This window comes from Benincasa hispida, chromosome 6 (genome assembly GCF_027475165.1).
Source record: "Benincasa hispida cultivar pf3 chromosome 6, pf3_genome.v1.1, whole genome shotgun sequence".
Lineage (NCBI taxonomy): Eukaryota > Viridiplantae > Streptophyta > Magnoliopsida > Cucurbitales > Cucurbitaceae > Benincasa > Benincasa hispida.
This window is the reverse complement of record NC_143483.1, coordinates 23,569,568-23,579,795: the sequence shown is the minus strand read 5'-3', so window position 1 is coordinate 23,579,795 and position 10,228 is coordinate 23,569,568. Positions and strand designations below refer to the sequence as shown.

Below are 10,228 nucleotides of genomic sequence, written 5' to 3'. Positions count from 1 at the left end.
AAATTTAATATAAATCGGATTTATATTATATCATATATAAATAAATCGGATTTATATTAAATATCATTGTTGAGAGAATTAAAACTATAGATTATATTGTATGTGATACAATATTAAATCATAGGTTATATGTTATATATGATATAACATATAGTTATACACACACATATATACAATGGATACGATCTTCAAGTTATTGACTTAACAGCCACATTAATGAGATTCAAAGTTCCAGATTGGTTAGAAAAGCTAAAAAACTCGAAGACTCTTTATCATCGAAACAATAGCATTTGTTGTCCAATTCTATCCCCACTTGGAAATTTATCAAGCCTTAAGTATTCACATCTTTCAAGAAATACTTTAACCGGAACAATTCCAACCTCATTTAAAAGATTATTGAACTTGAAAGAATCATATCTATCATATAATAGACTAGAGGGGATGAGCGATGAATGTTTTATCCAACTTGAAATTTGGAGTTGTTAGACATGTCACAAAACTAGCTCAAAGGTGTTTTTACAGAAGCTAGTTTTGTAAATCTCTCTCGTTTGGGTACCTTATTGATTGACCACAGTGAGCTTCTTTCATTGGACATGAAGCCTAACTGGGTTCCTTCTTTTCAATTAAAATTGCTTGTTGTAAACTCATGTAGTAGTTATTTTGCAAGTGAGTTCACTCGGTAGCTTCAGACCCAAAAATCATTGGGTGGTTTGTTTTTGTCCACCAATATGAGCATTTCAAGTGCTACGTGGTTGACACCACAAAATCTCACTACTTTGGATCTTTCCGACTACAAAATGACAGGACCACTTTTTATCAGCATTGTCAATCAAATATTCAATTTACAACAATTGTTTCTTAATGATTCTTTACCATCTTCACTCTGCAAATGGAAGAATTTGTTCATTTTGGATCTTTCAAACAATAGACTATCTGAAATGGTTCAAGGTCGTTTGTGTCAAACTTCATTATTTTGGATTTGTCTTCTAACAATTTTTTAGGGACCTTTCCATATTCACATAGAAAGGATCTTTCTAATATTGAACAACTATACTTGAGAAACAATAATTTTGAGAGATCCATACCAATTATATTGAAGAACTCTAAAAATTTACAATTTTTAGATTGTAAAAGAAACAAATTCTCTAGAAATATCTCCACATGGTAGGCAATCATCTTAAATTTTTGGATTTTTTAAGACTACGAGATAATTTGTTCAATGTTACCATGCTTTCAAGTCAGTGTAAACTCACTAACTTGCAAACGTTGGATCTTGCACACAATCAATTAGAAGGAAGAATTCCACCAAATCTCACAACTCCGATGCAATGACAAGAAAAAGAACATGTGATTTATCCTTCTATTGTACGAATAGTAATCATAATGGTCATGGATTCTGCTTTAATGGTGAAAAAAAATCTCATACAATACATCAAATCAAGTGATTTAAATTACTCTATGGGACAACTAAGATCATTGATGGTAAATATAGACCTCTCTAAAAACTATTTGGCTAGTTTCATTTCAAGAGAGATAATTATACTTAAAAAGTTATTTGGATTGAATTTGTCTCACAATGATCTTTGGGACTATTCCTACTGAAATAGGAGAAATGGAGGCATTAAAATCACGCGACTTATCTTTCAACCAACTGTTTGAACCAATTTCTAGGAGCATATCATAACTAAATAATCTCTTTAGAGAATTTTTTTATAGAGGATCAACTCTCCACATTCAATGAGGCTTCAAGGTTTGATGGCAATCCATATCTTTATGGGGATCCACTTCCAATAAAATGTATGATTGAGAAACCATCTAAGCCGCCCTTAAAAGATATTGACAATCTAGATCAAGAGGAGGATAAATAGGAGAAGCAACTGCTTTACATGTTAATTATGAATGAACCGATATCACATCTGAATGAGAAGGATCTTGAGAACATGAAAGTATGGTTAAGAAAGGCTTAAAAGAATTAAAAGTTACTACCTATACCAACAAGGTGCACTTTCTTTTTCGATGGCTTGGAGCAATCCTATGTTGGGTGACCTCCTGGAATTTTTCTAGGATGTATGTGAGTGAGGACAAAGCATGCTGAAAGGACCCGTGTTGGTTTGTGGGGATAACTTTCATTTCTAAAAAAGCATATGACATAACCATGTCGTAGGGAACGCCGGGGCCATCAAGGGTCGAATTTGGATTCCGAATCCTGGTTCGAATCTTGGGCCTGAGGCGTTACAGATGGTATTAAAGTGAAACCTCTCCCAGTAAGATGTGGTTCAATGACAAACCAAGGGAAAGCTGGTGGGCATGTAACGATCCGAGTTCAGGAGGTACATGAATGAACCGATATCACATCTGAATGAGAGAGTGACCTGGAAATTTTTCTAGGATGCATGTGAGTGAGGAAAAAGCATGCTGAAAGGACTCGTGTTGGTTTGTATCAAGGGCCGAATCCGGATTCCAAATCCTGGGCCTGGGGTGTTACATTAATACTTGAATATATAATTGGATTTTTGGTAATTTTTTTAACTTTAATTTTAAATAAGAGTTGGAGATATACTTATTTGAAGTTTGTGGATGAGGTTAATTACAAGGTTCATGCAGCAATGCGGTGGAGCTTAAAAATGCTTAAAGAAATGATATGCAAATGAGTTGGGTAATAAAATTTTGTTTGTTTGTTTGTTTTTTTTAGTCTATGCACTTCATAAATTATACCTTTTTAGCTTCTCTAGTCAATAGGTCATTGAACAAACATTGGTAACTAGAAATTAGTGAAGGTTCAATTATAGAATGAATGTTTAATAATTTTTTGTGAAAGGGTAGCTGTAGAGCTGTTCATGGAAAAGTTAAAAAAGTCATATGATTTAAAAAGGTAATTGATTGAGAATTATTTATTAAAAATTAGGTGCAATGTGCAAGTGATCTTAATTATTACTACGAAAATGCATATAAGAATTAATGTCGATTGGAGTGATCAAAATAAAATTTGTTAAGTACGAGCTAAATTTGATTAACTAATGTTTCGTTTATCTATTATTATTATTATTATTTTTTTTTTTTTGAGTTCGATATTGGCTAACTAATGTAATTTATATAGGTCTGGTAAGTTTCTTTATATATTAAGTTAACTCTAACCACTAAAAGGGAGAGGAAGAAGTAAACAAATCAGAGCGAGTGTCTAAAGCCTTGGTTGCTTTGTCTGTTTCCAGGCCACTGCACTAGATGCACATGTAATCGTATAGAAGCGAAACATATGGACAAAATCTTTCACTCGTGATTGGATGATCTGACTCCCACAGGTGACGAACACATAGCTCGTTTAAATTGTGAACACTAACAAATTGAATCCTTGATGCAGGTACTATATAAAAATATCTTGATCAAGAACCTCAATCTCCAAGTAATTTTGAATTATGCTAAAACTTCTTTTAGTTATCTTTCATATTGATTGATGTGATGTTATATCCATATATGAATGCAAAATTAATTAAGAATTGGTTGATGAAATAGAGTTGATTTAAAAATGTTACAAAATTGATATTGGAGAAAGTCAACATTAATTTTTCTCTTTTTTGTTCTCTGTGCCAGTGAGATTTGAGAAGTTGTGATGAGTCAAAATTGCCGGTTCCTGATTTGAGAGGAAGTCAACATTTTTTTTTCTTCTAGTGAACTCCATTGTTCTCATTTTGGCTGGATTATTGATCCTCTGTTTGTCATTTCTCTTCTTATTCCCCATAAAAAATATTCTAGAAAAAAAAATTATTAACGTGTTATTCAAGAAAACATGAGAACAGGAATGCACGTTTTCATGAAGAAATCATACCGTGTCTCCTCTCCACGTCCATTAACGAAGTCAATGATGTTCCGCCAGCCATCCAATCTTCAATTGGAGTAGCCAAATTTCCTATCTGGTATGCATAACTAACTTATAAGTAATAGAAACGAGGAAAAAAATCTATGAAGGCAACTGATAACAAGAAAAAGAATGAAAGGTTAAAAGGTTAGAGACTAAAATGATCAGAAGGTACAAGAAGTGAGACAGACAGATCGATGATATTGGTCCAGTTTTTCCACTCTGGAGGAGAGCTCCAGCAGTGTAACCCAAAGCATAGCAATAAGTTGAATCAAAGTTCATGGATAAACACACATCCCTTCGTACCTATAAGTTAAAAGAAGAAATAAACAGAGATAACACACAGAGCACTAACCAGCAAAATACAATTTTTTTCGTATCATCTCGTGGCCATTCGCTCGTGCCATTCGTAAGTTTACATTTGAAAAACAATTAGTTGTAAGCTTAACCCATCACTTGATTGGCCATTTTCTTTACGAGTTCATAATGGAAGTCTAGATACTTGGTACCCCTAATTATCAAATATGAATTTAAAAGATCTTAATGCATTTACCAACATGCTCTATTAATAAATGAGTTTATTCAAAACACATTATTTTTTTTCTGAAAATTTTTTCGCCTGCATACATTCAAAACCAATAAATCTCCATGAGTCAACTACAACTAGATGGTAGAGAACAAATTTTTCAAAGTTGACAAAAAAGGCATCCGATATCACTTAGGCAATTGAATATGATATGGGATGTCAATACTTAGTTCCATTGCACCATATTAAAAGTTTCAACCTAATTCCATGAATCCTTTGTTTATCACAAATTTTCATCTTTACCCTTAAGTTTTGTTTGATATTTACCATTCCATGTAAAAATGCAAGAAGATGAAATTTTGAAACAGGGTATATTAACTGACTCAACAATTTCAATTTCATGGTTACATGAGAGTATCTGTTGCATGGATTATTAGTTATTATTGAGACAAAATCTAGTTCTCGAAGAGAATAAACAACCCTAGGGTTGCATGTGGAGGTAAATGCCCTTCTTGACAAAGATTTCTATCTGGTAAAGTATGTGGAGATAAATGTCCTCCTTGACAAAGGTTTCTATCTTAAGTAGTTTAAATAAAGCAGCTACCTTTTCTCCAATAATAGTAATATTTGGATGAGTTTGTAAAGCACACTCCAGTGTGATATGAGAAACAGCACGACCCATAAGCAGCTACCTTTTCTCCAATAATAGTAATATTTGGATGAGTTTGCAAAGCACACTCCCGTGTGATATGAGAAGCAGCACGACCCATAAGCCGTCCAACTATGGATATATGTACACTGTTAATGCCATATGATAATAAACTTGAAACTTGAGTGAGAAAATAAAAGGTATCAACATCACAACAATGAAAAAGTACCTCATATCAGGTAGATCAAATAGAGAAGGTTAATAAAATTGAGCAGAGAGAAGTGCTCTGTTTTTTATAGATGAAGCAACAAGATGGTTTTTATTATTGATATTATTTATTTATTTATAAATATATATTTTTAAAAAAATGGACATATCTGAACTTGAAATACTGGTAATGTCAATAATTCAGTTATTATGAACATGTCAGCACATCAGAACTATTTTTTGTTTCAATTTCATTAAGCAAAATGCTTACAGTGGTAATATTTTTCTATAGATCGAGCATCAACCATCACATTATCAATCATTTTTTAATATATTTGCATAAACATCAGCAGTTTAAGAGTCTCATCTCAAGAATGCGACATTCCATTTTTTCCTTGAATTCTTGAAGAAACTACTTCAACTTTGCAACAGTGACCAAAGTTGGGTCCAAACGAAATATGAATTCTAAAGCAATTACGAAGAGAAATGAGTACCTTGCAAGCAGAATCAAATCCAAAACTTGTGGGGACCTCTTTGCATTTGAGATCACCATCAATAGTTTTTGGGCAACCAATCACTCGGGTTTTCAAATTCTTACTCCTAATTTGAAAACAACAATTGAGATCTAAAAAATATGCATGTTGATACAAAAAGAAAGAATTCGAAGAGGATACAAAAAGAACACCCCATGAAGAGCCCAACTAAATAAAATTTTGGATTAACACCCAAATATATTGTCATTCTTCTTCTGACATATCAGTTCTATTCCAAGTTGTCAAAATTAATAATTAAGGCAATAAAAGACAGTAGGTAAAACTCATAAGAATTACGAACTACTTGTTAAAACATACCTCAAGTTGCTCCTGTAGGTCTCTGGCGTGCTCAAGTTCCTGTATTAGTTGTTTCACTTTTCGTTTTTCGGCTGTGTGTTCTTCTTGAAACAACATTTTCTGCTTCTCCCATGATTGAACTTTCATCAGTGTTTTCTTTTCCCTCTTAGAAACCTCTTGATAGCTAGCAGCTGATTCCTTGGCACGTAATTTGGCAACCTCCATATCCTGTCGTAGTGCAAAATTCTCCACTTCAAGCCTCCGAACAGCAGAGTTAGGAAGTTCAACCTGCCCACTAGCCTTGCACAATGCATGTTCCATCTCAGAAAGTTTCTTCATTGTATTTTCCTCCAGAGTCTGCTTCTCCTTTTTCAGTCGTTCAACTTCCTCTTTTTCTTGCTTCAAAGTCTTGAGTTCAGCCTTGTCCTTACTTAGCCTCCTTGCAGCCTGACCTTATGATTTGCCCACTCTGTCCACTCGTGCAGCTGATTTTGTAATTCCCGAACTCTTGGCACTAGATTCAAAACCATCTCGTCCTTCTTATCTCTAGGAAACCACTGTCCAAGGGACTTTTCATAAGGTTTTGTTGGACTTTTCATAAGGTTTCTCCACAAAACTACTAGTAGAAGACTCAGCATTGCAGTTGATAGGCAATGAGGGTTGATTACTTTTAGCAGGCAAAGAAAGAGAAAGATCAATATCAGTTGTTGGTAGCACAGATGAAGTATTAGTTGCAGGTAATGCAGGTGGTGAACTAGGTACGGGCATTGAAGCTGGTACATTGGTCTTAGAAAAAGGAGAGATGGTGTTAATATTTTCCAAGTTAAATGATGGAGAGGAAGAAGGAATGTTGAGGGTGGGAAGATTATGGTTCCCATTGTCTTGGGCCACATCAATTCCCATAGCCTTGCTTATTTTCAGCGAAGCATTTTTAAAGTTTACTGCAGTGGAAGCTGAAACAGACTTTAGCTTCTTATCTATCATTAAACCCCCCAAACCAGCCAGCTTTCCAACTCTTGATGAGCCCTTAGGTCCATATGTTCGAAAGTTTTTATCCACATGAAGTGACTTTTGTCGTAGCATGTATTCTCTCTTAGTTACATTAGAATGAACCTTTCTACTGCTTCCAATTTTTTCTTCGGACACAGAAGCTTGAGAGTTTCCAGCCACATTAAATGATTCCTCAACAATATCAGAGGTGGAATTTTGCACTTCTTTCTCTCAAAATGGTCCACTTGAAAATAATGGGTCCTTCGGTTTTGTAATACTAGAAACTCCTAGAGTGGCTGATCCATCAGATTGAGAACCATGAGCACAGCTGATTGGAGAAATTGGCTTCACGGGCTTAGGAAGATTCATCTCGGAGCTTTTGACGTCTGCTTTTAACTGGGGTATAGAGTTAGACGAGCTCTCATTCGAAGTCCCATCACAGACAAGTGCATTACATGGGTCGCTATCTATTGCACACGCAAGAGAATTCATGTCAGAAATCAATAAGCACCACATTGCATCACCAGTGCTGAAGAAAGTCCTAACCTCACGTAGAACACAGACTATTCAGCTAAAATATATTTTTCTAGTTGCTGTAAATCTTCAAAATAGTGCTCTCTTGAATGATCAATTTCTTGGCCACTTCTAAGGAAAGCTAAGGTGTTATCCACTATATTTGAGACAGTATCTTTACAACCAAAACAGATGCCAAATTTGACTAACTAATGTTTTCATATTTGTTAAGTAGAGCTAAATTTCACTAACTAATGTTTTGTTTATCTATTGTTTTTTTGTTTTTTTGTTTTTGAGTTCGATATTGGCTAATTAATGTCAATTTATATAGATATGGTTAGTTTCTTTATATATTAAATTAACTCTAACCACCAAGAGGGAGAGGAAGAAGTAAATAAAGCAAAACGAGTGTCTAAAGCCTTGGTTGCTTTGTCTATTTCCAAGCCACTGCACTAGATGCACATGTAATCGTATAGAAGCTTTCAACGTACGGACAAAATCTTTCACTCGTGATTGGACGATCTGACTCTGTCTTTCCACAAGTGACGAACACATAGCTCGTTTAAATTGTGAACACTAACAAATTGAATCTTTGATGCAAGTGCTATATAAAAATATCTATGATCAAGAACCTCAATCTCCTAATAATTTTGAATTATGCTCAAGCTTCTTTTAGTTTTCTTTCTTATTGATTGATGTGATGTTATATCCTATTATATGAATGCAAAATTACTGAATTGGTTGGTGAAATAAAGTTGATTTAAGAATGTTACAAAATTGATCTCGGAGGAAGTCAACATTAATTTTTCTCTTTTGTGTTCCCTGTGCCAGTGAGATTTGAGAGTTGTGTGAGTCGGGATTGCTGGTTCCTGATTTGAGAGGAAGTCAACATTTTTTTTTCTTCTAGTGAACTCCATTGTTCTCATTTTGGCTGAATTATTGATACTCTGTTTGTCATTTCCCTTCTTATTCCCCATAAAAAATATTCTAGAAAAAAAATTATTAACGTGTTATTCAAGAAAACATGAGAACAAGAATGTACGTTTTCATGAAGAAATCATACTGTGTCTCCTCTCCACGTCCATTAACGTAGTCAATAAAGTTCCGCCAACCATCCAATCTTCAACTGGAGCAGCCAAATTTCCTACCTGGTATGCGTAACTAACTTATAAGTAATAGAAACGAGGAAAAAATCTATGGAGGAAACTGATAACAAGAAAAAGAATGAAAGGTTAAAAAAATTAAAGACTAAAGTGATCAGAAGGTACAAGAAATGGGATAGACAGATCGATGATATTGGTCTAGTTTTTCCACTCTGGAGGAGAGCTCCAGCAGTGTAACCCAAAGCATAGCAATAAGTTGAATCAAAGTTCGCAGGTAAACGACACATCCCTTCGTACCTATAAGTCAAAAGAAGAAATAAACAGAGATAACACACAAAGCACTAACCAGCAAAGTACAATTTTGTTCGTATCATCTCGTGGCCACTCGCTCGTACCATTCGTAAGTTTTTATTTGAAAGTCAATTAGCTGTAAGCCTAACCCATCACTTGATTGGCCATTTTCTTTACAAGTTCATAATGGAAGTCTAGATACTTGGTACCCCTAATTATCAAATATGAATTTAAAAGATCTTAATCCATTTACCAACATACATATTTTTGAGATCTCAACTGATTTGTCTACTACCCAAGTGCTAAATATAATATGTATTATCACTAAATTATTAAACAGGAGCATTTAAGTAAAACAGCAAAAGTTCAAGCACAAATAGAATAAGTACCCAAAGAAATGTGACTGCCCTTGAATTGGCCGCCCATTATATACACCTTCTTGCCTTCTCTTTTCCAACTCAGTTTCATGGAAAGACATATAAAACAAAAAGAAAAAACAATTACCTGGACGTTGCCATGTCGATCTCTTTCAAGCAACAATTGTTCTTGGATTGCTTGTGGGAAAAATTCAAAAAGGTGATGAGATTGAGTAGTAAGTTTCTTTTTCCATAACCTATCCTCATCTATAATATTTATTTTTCCATAACCTATCTCATCTATAATATCATGGGCAAGAATTTCATTGAGTTCCGAAATAAGCTACTACACTTGTAGAAAGAGGGTTATAAATGATATCAGTTCAAGAATGACATATTGATCCCGAGAATCTTGGTTTAGTGGATAGTGAGCATACAACGAAAAAAAATAAACACAATTAATTACAATAGCAAGAGAAATACCTCCGGAATGAAGTCAATCAGACCCTCAGGAATAAGTACAACACCATAATTAAGAACCAAGTTCAGAACGTTTACCAATTATATCGACAATGTAGTCTGTAACATTAAGGTAAGCTTCTTAGCCGCACCTGCAAAACACATTGTAAATTCGATGTACCCTATAAACTAAAGCTCTATTAATAAATGAGTCAACATTCAAAACACATTATTTTTTGTCTGGAAATTTTTTCGCCTACATACATTCAAAACCAATAAATCTCCATGAGTCAACTACAACTAGGTGGTAGAGAACAAATTTTTCAAAGCTGACAAAAAAGGCATCCGATATCACTTAATAATTGAATATGATATGGGATGTCAATACTTAGTTCCATTGTACCATATTAAAAGTTTCAACCTAATTCCATGAATCCTTTGTTTATCACAA

At 34.2% G+C, this 10,228-nt stretch overlaps 2 pseudogenes; one reads left to right on the top strand and one right to left on the bottom strand.

The window, feature by feature from the left end:
- The first annotated feature begins 593 nt into the window (after nucleotides 1-593).
- On the top strand, nucleotides 594-1,684 carry LOC150035516 (receptor-like protein 32; annotated as a pseudogene).
- Nucleotides 1,685-5,928: 4,244 nt separating this feature from the next.
- On the bottom strand, nucleotides 5,929-8,123 carry LOC120069819 (putative E3 ubiquitin-protein ligase RF298; annotated as a pseudogene).
- Between the last annotated feature and the right edge of the window lie 2,105 nt (nucleotides 8,124-10,228).